This window comes from Mus pahari, chromosome 11, assembly GCF_900095145.1.
Source record: "Mus pahari chromosome 11, PAHARI_EIJ_v1.1, whole genome shotgun sequence".
In the NCBI taxonomy this organism is placed as follows: Eukaryota; Metazoa; Chordata; class Mammalia; order Rodentia; family Muridae; genus Mus; species Mus pahari.
The window spans coordinates 56824778-56836857 of record NC_034600.1 but is presented as its reverse complement, the minus strand read 5'-3'; the positions used below and the strand labels follow the sequence as shown (position 1 = coordinate 56836857).

At 39.7% G+C, this 12080-nt stretch overlaps 1 protein-coding gene across 5 annotated transcripts in view; it reads right to left on the bottom strand.

Moving 5' to 3' along the window:
• The window catches only part of Prlr (prolactin receptor), a 176683-nt gene that overhangs the window by 67444 nt on the left and 97159 nt on the right, over positions 1-12080 (bottom strand). The gene's annotated exons all lie outside the window — the stretch shown is intronic.

The window sequence follows — 12080 nt, the reverse complement described above, 5'->3', positions numbered from 1 at the left end:
GGGGCAGAGAGGAGGTTGTTCCAGTCCAGTGAATAACTGCAGCACAAATGTGGTTCTTTAGAAGTTGGCCAGTGGTCATCTTAACCAGGGTGGCCATGGGTTGGGCATGGTAATGAGGTGACCACCAGCAGTGGACCCGAACGGAATGGCTTTCTGTTTATTTTAGCTAAGAGGCCAGTATAAGTCCACTTCTCAGGTCAAGTGTGGAGCATTCGCAAACCAGGACCATGTTACTAATATGAAGAGAGCAGAAAAACCAGAAAGAACAAAACAGCCTCTAAGTGATAAATATAAATATTCTAGAAAGCTCTAGGAATTGTTTTTTTTAAAAAAATTTGTGAGGCTGAGACTCACACATTACAATTCCAACTCAATTCTTCATAGAGCTAGAAAGAGCAATTTGAAAATTCATTGGAATAACAAAAAACCCAGGATAGTGAAAACTATTCTCAACAATAAAAAACTTCTGGGGGAATCACCATCCCTGACTTTAAGCTGTATTACAGAGCAATAGTGATAAAAACTGCATGGTATTGGTGCAGAGACAGACAGGTAGATTAGTGCAATAGAATTGAAGACCTCAAAATGAACCCACACACCTATGGTCACTTGATCTTTGACAAAGGAGCTAAAACCATCCAGTGGAAAAAAGACAGCATTTTCAACTGGTGGTTAGCATGTACAAGAATGCAAATTGATCCATTCTTATCTCCTTGTACAAAGCTTAAGTCCAAGTGGATCAAGGACCTCCACATAAAACCAGGAATTGTATATATATATATATATATATGAGGCTGAGACTACAGGTTGATGCTCCAGTGCAAGCTTAGTGAGTGTGAGGGACTAGATCCCATTTCCAGATGCAGGAAACTTCTGCCTCGAAGAAAATGAATTCCTCATTGATTGCAGTATTAAAATCGTTCTTAAATGTCACCGGTGTCCTGTTCTTTAAATCCTCACGAGGAGGTTTATAAAAAGGTACATTTTTAATAGTTGGAAGTCACTAAATGCCATACACCAGGAGAGAACATACTCTTCTAATTAACACAGAGCATTTCTATGGTTCTGGTGATCTGAATGGAGAACATCCCCTCTTTACCTGGAAGTATAAGAGAGTAAATACTTCCTCGTCTTAGTATCCAAGGCTTAGGATTATGTAGGATTGGTAACCAAAATGTTTTCATCCTTTATGCTGTGTAATAAGGGAGCCTGTTTAGGGAGGAGTGCTAATGGGAAAATCCGTTTCTATTTCCCTACTACTTCTGTCTCATTAGGGACCACCTAAATGGTATTTATCTCTGTCCCCTGAACAGATTTCTCTCTCTCTCTCTCTCTCTCTCTCTCTCTCTCTCTCTCTCTCTCTCTCTCTCTCAGAGCAAAACAGTTAATGATCAGTCCAGAGCAGTAAATTAGTAGTTTGTGTCAACAACAGTGACTTCTCCTTCTTAGTCTCATTGTTGATCTCACTACCTGATGTTGCCTTTTGAAGAGGTAGTTGAACTCATCATATGACACACTGTACTTCAGTTTGCTCTTTTGTTTTCAAGGTAAATTTAAAAGTGCTGCTGATGGCTGAGTGGTGAGGGTGATGGCCGTCTTACATCACCAAGTCAAGAGCTCCAATAGCAGGGCCTCCACAGCAGTTCCTCAGCTGATGGCAATGAGTCAGTGTACTTACTGGGCTGGGGTTTTCTTTTTTTACTTTGAGATGTTTCCAGGTTCTCCTTTCTGATTTCCTCTAAGGAGTTTTAGTGACATCATTCCTTAAAGTGGTGCAACTCACTCAATCACTTTTATGAAAAAAGAAATCCAAAGGTTTATTTTTTTCTTTGAGCATGTTGTTGTAGTTGTATCCCAGGTATAAGATGCTGACAAACCGGATGCATTGTATGTAGTCAGCATGACCCAACAGAGGGGTTCCATCTGAAAGTTGTATAAATATAACCTTACATCTTTATGACAAGGCAGTAGTCTCTAAATCTAACCAACTTTTTGGGTTGTTGTGAGTTTTGCTACGCAATAGCCAAGAAACTGAAGTAACGAATACACATTAATGATCTTAATCATAATCACTGACAGCATACTCGTAGGAAATCAGAACCAAGTCATCTTCATGTGATGATGAGAACAGAAGACAGTTAAGTATTATTTAATACTCTGAAGACAAGAAAGATCCACACTAGGCCTCCTGAACTTTGAACTGTCTACATACAAATGATAAACAGGAAGTGTTTTGCCATTGTTAAGGTAGACCATCCTGAATAGTGATTTTGGAAGAATCCTATGACCTTTAAAAGCCTCTTTGCTCCATATATCTCCTTCTGTGTCTCCTCATTTATATTCAGCTTGTGAGAAGATGAAGCTAAAATTACAGACAGCATTAGGTGACTAGTAGATCCTGGTAGATAACACCAGAGACTAGCAGAACATTCAGTTACAGACACTTCAGCTGAGCACACAAAATCAGGAGTTGGATCTCACATATATTCCAGTTTAACAAAACTAAACTCATCTGTACATTTTAGACATGTTTTATTACAATGGGAAGCAAAGGTTCATTTAAGCGCCCTCGATTAAGATGGTGAAAATCCATAGATATAAATATCAGAATCTTATTCATGCTGTTACCATTAAGGAATTATAACTCTTTATAAATGCCAATAGAATTTACTTTTGCTATTGATAGCATAGCAAAGTATTGAACAAGCATATAGACCAATGAAATTAAGGATCTGAGATCAACCCACATAGCTCCAGTCATCTAATCTTTGACAAAGCTGTCAATAAAGAGAGCCTTCCTAATAAATTGTGCTGGCAAAACTGCTATTTACATTGTGAAAAATGAAATTAAATCTGTATCTCCCATTATGCACAAAAATCAATTCAAAGGCAGGCAATGGTGGTGCATGCCTTTAATTCCAGCACTTGGGAGACAGAGGCAGGTGGATTTCTGAGTTCGAGGCCAGCCTGGTCTACAGAGTTCCAGGACAGCCAGGGCTATACAGAGAAACCCTGTCTTGAAAAAAAAAAATCAATTCAAAATGGATCAAGACGTTAATATGTAGCTTGAATGTTCAATTTACTGTGGATAAATATAGGGGAAATATTTTAAGATCTAGGCAGAGGTAGGAACTTATGAAAAACAGTGCATTAGCAAAGGAAAGTGGCTTAGAGCTTGCCACAGACTGAGTATTGTATGCTAAGGATAGTGGAGAGAGTTGGGGAATGAACTGTGCATGCTAATATACACATTTTAACTTGGCAATATTGCTAAAATTAGGTTATACTGACAGTTTTGTAAGTCTGTATCTACATTAAACCCATTGAAGTATAGATTTTAGACATGAGCTTTAAGCATGTACATTTTATCACAATGAAGATATTTTTTAAAAGGCTGCATTAGGGAAGACAATACAGACCAAGAAAAGAGGCTGGGGTTGGTAGGAGAGTGGAGTGAGCCTGAGTAAGATCAAGGCATTTGATGGGCACAATGAGAATGTCCCAACAAAACCCATGAATTTATAACAATAAAAAGTAAAAAGTGAACTAGCCTGTCAGTCTACTGCTTAGTTGAAGATATCGTAACACCTGTTGTCCATGCTTAGCCGACCTGTTTGAATAGATGACAATAAATAAGAAGCTATTTAACATGAAGTCCTCCTGGCCTGGAGACTTCATGACTAATCCATCAAACATTTGACAAATGAGAAGTTGCCATCCAAGTGATAAATGGTTCTCCGTTTATCAAGTCCACCTCTCAAGCCAAACCCAATCTGCCTCAGTTTTGGTTATTACCAGTATTGTCTTGTTCTCTTTCTTTACTAAGTGAGGACCCAAGGGGACAAATCAAAGCTGAGTTGACTGAGAACATGACCTTGCAACTCTGTGACTCCCGGTGATGAATGGTGGCAGGGTCAATGGTTACTGAATAAAAAAGCATAAACTGGCAAGGAAGATAAGAGGTGGGGTCGTGTGCACTCCTTTCTAGATGCTGGTGTTGAGACTTTAGGCACCAGGGTACGATTCCTTTCTTACTGTTACTCATTTGCTCAGTTTATTGAAGAAACCAGGGTGATGGCCAACTTCATCCTTGGGGTTGAAATGCCCCACTAGGTTCTTCTTGTGCATTCATAACCCACAAACCACCTGTTAGTGGTGATCGGAGCTTGGACGTTTTGGGAGTGACTAAGAGTCGATGAGGCTGAGGCTATGAGAAGGAGGTTCGCATAATGAGCAGTGGATTCTTAATCTGAGGAAGAGACACACAGGTCAGCGTGGTTCTCTGACATATGCTGCCCTGTGCTGATTTGGGGTTTGGGGGCTCTCAGGGCATCTCTACCAGTGGGATGGTTCTCACCATATGCTGCCTTACAGCTTTGAACTTCCCAGTGTCCAGACTTGTAGGAAGTGAACTAATTTACTTCATAAAGTACAGGAATAGCAACAGAAAATGGGCAAAGACATTTATTTATTCAGTAAATATGGCGATTGTTCCATTCATTCTATTCTCTTCTCTGGATTCCACACTCATACATTAGCTGGCAACAAAAGAGTCACAAGCAGTCATGCAACCTTGACACACCTCTTACACTCTTGTTTGACCTAACGCAGTTAGAGGTTTTATGTAAAAGTCAAGATCTCAAGATGGCAAATACGGGGTTGAGACTCAAGTGGCTTCAAGAAAAGGTGAGAGCTCTAATGTCTAAAAAGATTCCAGTAGCTTTGTCAAAACCACACACTTTCTAATTTAGGGTTATGATCGTATCCTATAATGATAATCCTTAAAGCATTTTATTTCACATTAACGGTTTTCCCCTAGCCTTTTGATATCCATTTCCCCTTCTTCCTTCTTTATCCTAGTTCTTTCTTAGCTGATTCTATGCTAATGACAGAGTAACCTGATTCTCAGATTCTTTTCATTCACCCTAGAAAGCATGTAGAGTGTCAAGCAGCAGGTTGGGGATGAAAATCAAAAACATACATATTACTGCAGAGAGCCTGGGCCTCATCCAGAAATAACAAATACCCCTTTTTGGCAGATGTAAATCAGCCAGAATCTTACAAACACAAGAGACTTACCCAAGGTATTTCACAAGCCAGTTAACACTTGGGCGCTTGCTTTAGGAGATAGAAGGTAAAAGGTAAGGTCTTGCTGGATTTGCATAGGAGGCCTGCTGGGATTGGTCCCCGGCTCTGAACATCTTCCAATGAGCACTGACCTGTGAGCTGACTACCTGCTGGTTAACTGGCTCTTCAGGCAGATTTAATATTTACCTAGAGATACAAAAGGTCCTCACTATTTCTCCCTCATTGCAGAGAAACTCAAGTAAAAAAAGACCACAACCTCCAACATAATTGTATAAAATACTTCTGATTGGGTTGTTGGTTTGTCCCGATTTAGTTTGTGGCTTTCCTGCTGCAACATCAACACAGTTAGATTTAAAGCAACTGGGCCTTCAGTTATTCAGATGGAGTGGAAGGAGTTTAGGGAGGAGTGGGTGTGGTGTAGCAAGGGCAAGCTATAGAAGCGTCATTAATTCTTTTCATTAGAAGCTTATGTCTGATGTCTCTATTGTGGCTCTCCAGTGGGTTCTGTAGAACAGCCAAATAGCACAGAGTATGTGTTTCTAAAGAGCCTAGACATTGTCCTGGAACTTTGAAGGTTATCCGAATATTATTTTTCAGGCATGGCAGGAAGTAAATTTTAGCGCTTTATTTTTATAAAATTAGGAACTATAGCTATGGTAAAAGATTCAAATGGAATCCATCTCACAGTGTCATTTGTTTGGATGGCCTTGTGGTTTGAGTTGCATGTTCCAAAAAGAGATGGAGAAGCCCTTCTGTGTTCAGAACACAGCCTTGTTTGGAAAAAGTGTAATGAGTAGAGATGAAGTCATCCTGAAATAGGGCGTGCCCTTAATCTCATGGTGTTCTTATAAGACATAGACACAGGAGAGGTCACATATGAAGATGAAGATTGGAGGATGCAGCTTTGAGCCGAGAAATGACAAGGCATTTGGTTCTCATGAAAAGTTCAGGAGTAACAAGAATGGATTCTATCTAGGGTTTCAATTGGAGCACAGTACGAAAGAAACCTAGATTCTAAGATTGTTAGCCTCTGGAACCTGGAGAAAATAGTTTCTGTTGTTTTAAGTCACCTACTTGTGGTAACTTTACTATATCAACCTTAAGAAGCTAACAGATTATTTAAACCAGAGTGGTATATAGGATTATAAACACCTTTTCTATAGACAACTCTGACTCACTGATGGACCCATTGAATTGTAATGTTTTCATCAATGTTAATTGATATGAACATAGTGTGTATCCTACTCTAAGGCAGCATCTATTTTCCTTCCAAAGGAAAAGTAATGTTCTATGAAAAGCCAATAAATGTGTTCTGAGTTCATTGGTATGATGCCTCGTTCACTTTCATTTAATAGGAAGTCTATTAGAAAGAATTAGAAAAACGATTAAGGAATAGCTGAGTTATGAAAGCAGTATAAATACTTTTCAATAGGTAAATTGATAAAAGCATAGAATAAATCCACAATGGAGTTTAATTCAGCCATAAAAAATGAAGTATTCTCATTTTCAGGAAAATGGATGGAACCACAGGTCATGGTGTCAAGCAAAACAAGCCAGATATAGAAAGACAGATAATATCACATTTTAAAATTCATGTGTAGAAATAAGAAACAAACAAAAAAAAAAAAAGGAAAAGAAAAGATGTTGTGAGGATATAAAACAAGGAGGGTAAAGGGTAGAATATGAGAAAGCCCAATCTATCTACAGATACACTCCAACGTAAGCTTTGAATCTGTGTAATGAACACACACTAGATTATATACAAATGATTAAGGAGGTTACAAAAGCCTATAGGACAAATGGTGCCCCAAAGAGATTCAAAATTCTGGGACTTGTGCAGTAGCAATGGGAAAGGCGAGCCAAGAGGGCAGCCATAGTACCTTACCCTCATTATTCATTTATGCTTGAATGCATCTGAAGACACATTCTCAGTGAAGAGATTTAAATCTCTCAAGGCTTCAGGAAATTGATTCCACTTCACTAACACACACACACACACACACACACACACACACACACACACACACACACACACACACACACAAACACTACAGAGGGCTAAAAGGCAAGTAAATAAATTGAACCTCCACCTCCTAGATATTCAGGGAAAGATTTGGTTTGCTTCCGAGACATCTATCATCGTGGCTTCATGCCCAGAATGTTCAAGGTTACCCATATCTGTCTCCCCTAGGTCCCTGATACCTTTTTTCAGAATATAGCTTTTAATGAGAAAAGTTGCTAGCCCAAACGGCGTCTTATGTGATCTAGCCATATTTTATTTTATCTTTATTTTTAAATGAAATCACAGTTATGCTACTTGACCCCTATTTAGCTCAATTTACATCTCTAGCAATGATGACCATATTCTGGAAAAAAAACAAAACAAAATATTTTTATACCAAACAGAACCATCAATTTCTTGATAAAATCTAGTAGACACCCATTTGAAATTTTTGCCATTCAAAATAGAAAACAAATTGGAATTAACTAATAAATTTAATAAATGAATGTGTAAGTTGTGATTGAAGGCATGTCCAGTGATCAGCTTCTGTTGATGCTTAAACTGGTCAAGGCAGAGTGTCCCAAGCCTTATTTTTGCATTCATAGAGTACTGGTGTATACTTGAGAATTTAAGGTGTTATTCAGCTAAGCCTGTCTCCCTGTGGATGGGGATACTGGGGCTTCATGATTTTGTATGGCCTCGTCTGCTTAACTAGGCTAAGAGGTACTTTGATAGTTGGCAAGATGCTATAATAGAGGACTTGGGTATTATCCAGCTAAGCCTGTCTTCTATGGACAGGGACACCAAGGCTTCAATTTTGTATAGCCTAGTTTGCTTGACTAGGGTAAAAGGTACTGTGGCAGCTGGTAAGATACTATTTCTGATGTATCTCTGAGGGTATTACTGGAAAAGAATGGAGTTTGACTCAATAGAAGAATGGTTTTTCCTGTTTATTTTTCTTCTTTTTCTTTTTGTTGCTGTTTTAGGTGAGTACTATCCAACCCTTAAAGGGTCAGAATAGAAAAACTAAGAATCTTGTGGATGTGAGATTCATTTTGTCCTGACTGCACATGAGAGCTCTTGGTTTTCAGGTCCCTAGACTCCCCCAGGATTATACCAGTCTCTACTCTGTACCTTAGGTTTTGGCCTCTAAGTAAAAGTTATGCCATCAGGAATCTCTCAGTTGAGATGTAGAATGAGTTACTTCACTGCCATTCCTGGGTCTCCAGATTGAATACAAACTTCTTGGGTAATATCATCACTTCAATCTCTTGCCATAAAAAACTCCTTTTATATATATATATATATATATATATATATATATATATATATATATATATATATATANATATATATATATATATATATATATATATATATATATATATATATATATATATATATATATAAATTGACACACATATTTATAGAATAACCCGCTGGTTCTCTTTCTCTGGAGAACTTTAATATAGGTCATGAAAGGCCATGTGACATGTACATGTGACATGGAAAGCTGGAGGCCATGGCAGGTTTATAACCCACCCATTTTTCTGAGTCTCGTTCTTCAGCAGCCGGTCTCTTTAGGACTGGAGATGACACAGGCCCCTTTAGCATCCAAATCTATTATGCAATTCTGAATTTATCATCTCTGGCTCTCTGCACTCCCAATTAACTTCACTTTAAGATCATTTCCTCCATGGAAATAGATCTCAAATATCCCAAATGCTCTATTAATTGGCCATGATTTTGGAAACAACCAGGCTTTTCCTATAAAACCAGGCAGCTTTGGATCTGATCCCTAACTTAAAGGCTGTAGACCAAGAAGTGATAAATCTACCAACTACCCAAAGACAAAGTTCCTTGGAACAAAAAGGCCACACTTTCAATTATTGCCAAGTAGACATGAGTAGATGCCAGTAAACCGGATAACTCAGAAACAGTCCGCACTGGACTCTGCTTGGTCTTCTTAACCATTTTTATTAAAACATAAACAGCTGAGCTCTTTAGTCATAAGGATAGAGAGTAAATCAAGAGACAGAGCTGGGATTGGGTGAGTTTTCCAAAGAGTTGTTGAGTGGGTTGTTTAGACCACTTTATTCTTGGGTCTCTATGAGAAGATCTGGGGCTCCAGACACCATGCCTTTCCTTATTCGCTCTCCATCCAAAGCTGTATCAGAATAATTTAAAACATTGAGGAACAAGGTTGAATATAAAACTAACAACCAATATTTATTATTTTGGCTACAGGATAGCAAAGGGCTGCCTTGATGGGAATAATTAATTATTCCCACTTGATCTAAAGTCTGACAATAAATTGAGATGCAGTGAATTGAGATTTCACTCAACTAATCAAAAAAAAAAATGTGGTTTTGGTTGAAATCTGCATGTTGGTAAAGGGTTGAGTGGTGAGATAGCAAGCCAGTGGTTGGAATTTATAAAAACAACCTGTTTATGTTGCCCAAACCCATTGTATCTCATTATCATCTGAGAACCTTTCAAAGTAAGTTTGGCCTGGAAGCCCTACTCCTTTATAGGGCATCTGATGCCATCCCTGATAGTTTGGATAATAACAGCTCCCATAGGTTCATATATTTGGATGCTTAGGGAGTAGCATTAGGACATGTGGCCTTGTTGGAGTAGGTGGGGCCTTGTTGGAGTAGGTGTGGCCTTGTTGGAGTAGTTGTAGCCTTGTTGGAGTAGGTGTGGCTTGGCTGGAATAGGTATGGCCTGGTTGGAGTAAGTGTGGCCTTGTTGGAGTAGGTGTGGCCTTGTTGGAGTAGGTGGGGCCTTGTTGGAGTAGGTGTGGCCTTGTTGGAGTAGGTGTGGCCTTGTTGGAGTAGGTGTGGCCTTGTTGGAGTAGGCGTGGCCTGGTTGGAGTAGGTGTGACCTTGTTGGAGTAGGTGTGGCCTGGCTGGAATAGGTATGGCCTGGTTTGAGTAGGTGTGACCTTGTTGGAGTAGGCGTGGCTTGGTTGGAGTAGGTGTGGCCTTGTTGGAGTAGGTGTAGCCTGGTTGGAGAAAATGCATCACTGAGGGAGTGCTTTGGTGTTTTAAAAGGCCAAGCCAGGTCCTGTGTCTCTCTCTCCCTGCTGCCTGCCAGATCTAGATGTAGAACTCTGAGTTACTTTTCCAGTATCGTGTCTACCTGCATGCTTTCTGCCATGATGATAATGGACTAAACCTCTGAAACTGTGAGCCAGTCCCAACTAAATGCTTTTTTTAAAATAAATAAATAAATAAATAAGAGTTGCCTTGGTTATAGTGTCTCTTCACAGCAATAGAACACCGACTAAGACTCCTTCTAGATTTTGCATTCTAAAGGACAGCCCTACCTGGGAGTACTTATTTAAGATATTTCTTGGGATTGATGTTACACAGTCCAGTCCCCCTAACTATCTGTAACACTGGGGTAAGGGATGGTTTTTGTTTGTTTTTGCCTTTGAATCTGGCCTAGAGGACAATCCATGCATGTCTACACAAATACAAATGCAATTTCATGTGGTTTCAAGTTTTATGTTATTTTCCCTTAGAGAGCTCTATTCTGTTGCCTTTAAGAGTCGGGAAAGAAGCAATGTACTAGTTAGTGAAGAAAACAAAAGAATCTTGTTTTAGTGAAGTCAGTGAAAGGAAAAAGTCATGAAGAAGGGATGAAGAGAGGGACAAAGGAACAAAGAAAGCCTACAGAGAACCAGACCAAAAGATACCTGAAGAATTTCCAGGTTACCAGATGAAGAGGAAATCAATGATGGGGAGAGGCACCCATGTCACAAAGTCTCTAAAAGTAGCGTTTCTCAAGGTCAGCATGAGTGACGTGTCCAGCTGTTAATGTTGTTATATGGAGGTGCTGGCATGTTTAGAGTGAGGTATTTAACAGAACTCATGGACCATGGTGGCTCTGCCTTGATCACATACATGCCAGTAATGATTCATTCATGGCAGTAAGTATTTCTAGGGCTGATGATGTACCTCAGTGCAGAAAGCGTGCCTAACTAATATTGGAACATGTGGATGGCTCTGATTTTGATCACTAGGAATGGAAAGAAAGGTGGAGGAAGAGGGAGGGGCAGGGGAGAGGGAGAGGGAGAGGGAGGAGGATGAAGGGCAGAGGGAGAAGTAAAAGGATGGAAAAGGGGAGAAGGAGAGGGAGAGAGAGAGACAGGGAGTGAGATTTCGGTATCAAATTCTCTTGGGAATCCATGTTAGTCATTGTTAGAGACCACTGCTCTAGATACTGAGAAAGGTGGCATCTGGATGAGAACCCATCAGTCACAGCTCCCAATGTCATTACAACCAACCTAGATCTAGTATCCAGAACCAGATAGATCCAGTTCCTGTTATACTCCCGTCTCTCCTCTGGACTACCTCATCTGCTGTCACCTGCTTCCTGGATCGCTCTTCTCATGTGGGAGGGACCCTGTCAGGCAGCGGGGCGAGGAGGCTGGCTTCACACTGCTTTTAAATCTTCTCGGGTGTTAGAAGATACAGATATACACTATTATTCTCATTCTAGTCATGAAGAAAAGAGGCTTGGGGAGAGTCGGTGGTTGGTTGAAAGGCCTCATGTTTTCAACGATATCTTTTCATTCAATGACAGGCTTCCAATGAGTCTGAAAAGGAGACAAAACTTTCCTCGAGATCCAAGACATTTTGTTTCAAAACATAGTATAACTTCTTTTCTTTATAGAAAATTTTACATGGGATCCAAAAAATAAGGAAGAGTTGAGAGTAATTGAAAGAGGATATGAAAGAGCACACTGCTGGTCTCACCTGTCAGGACTCCCACTTTGTTGGCTATTCCTAGAAATTCAGCAGGAGAACCATTGTCTTTCTCAAGGCGGTCTCCCCATTTGACCAGATGCCTCAGTACATCCTTCCTTGCTAAGAATAAGTTCTATGATTTAACTGCATATTTAGATTCATGTCATGAAGAACTATTCTATGACTTCAAAGAAGTACAGGCAGCTGGAGCTGAGAAGACAAGGTGTGTGCTA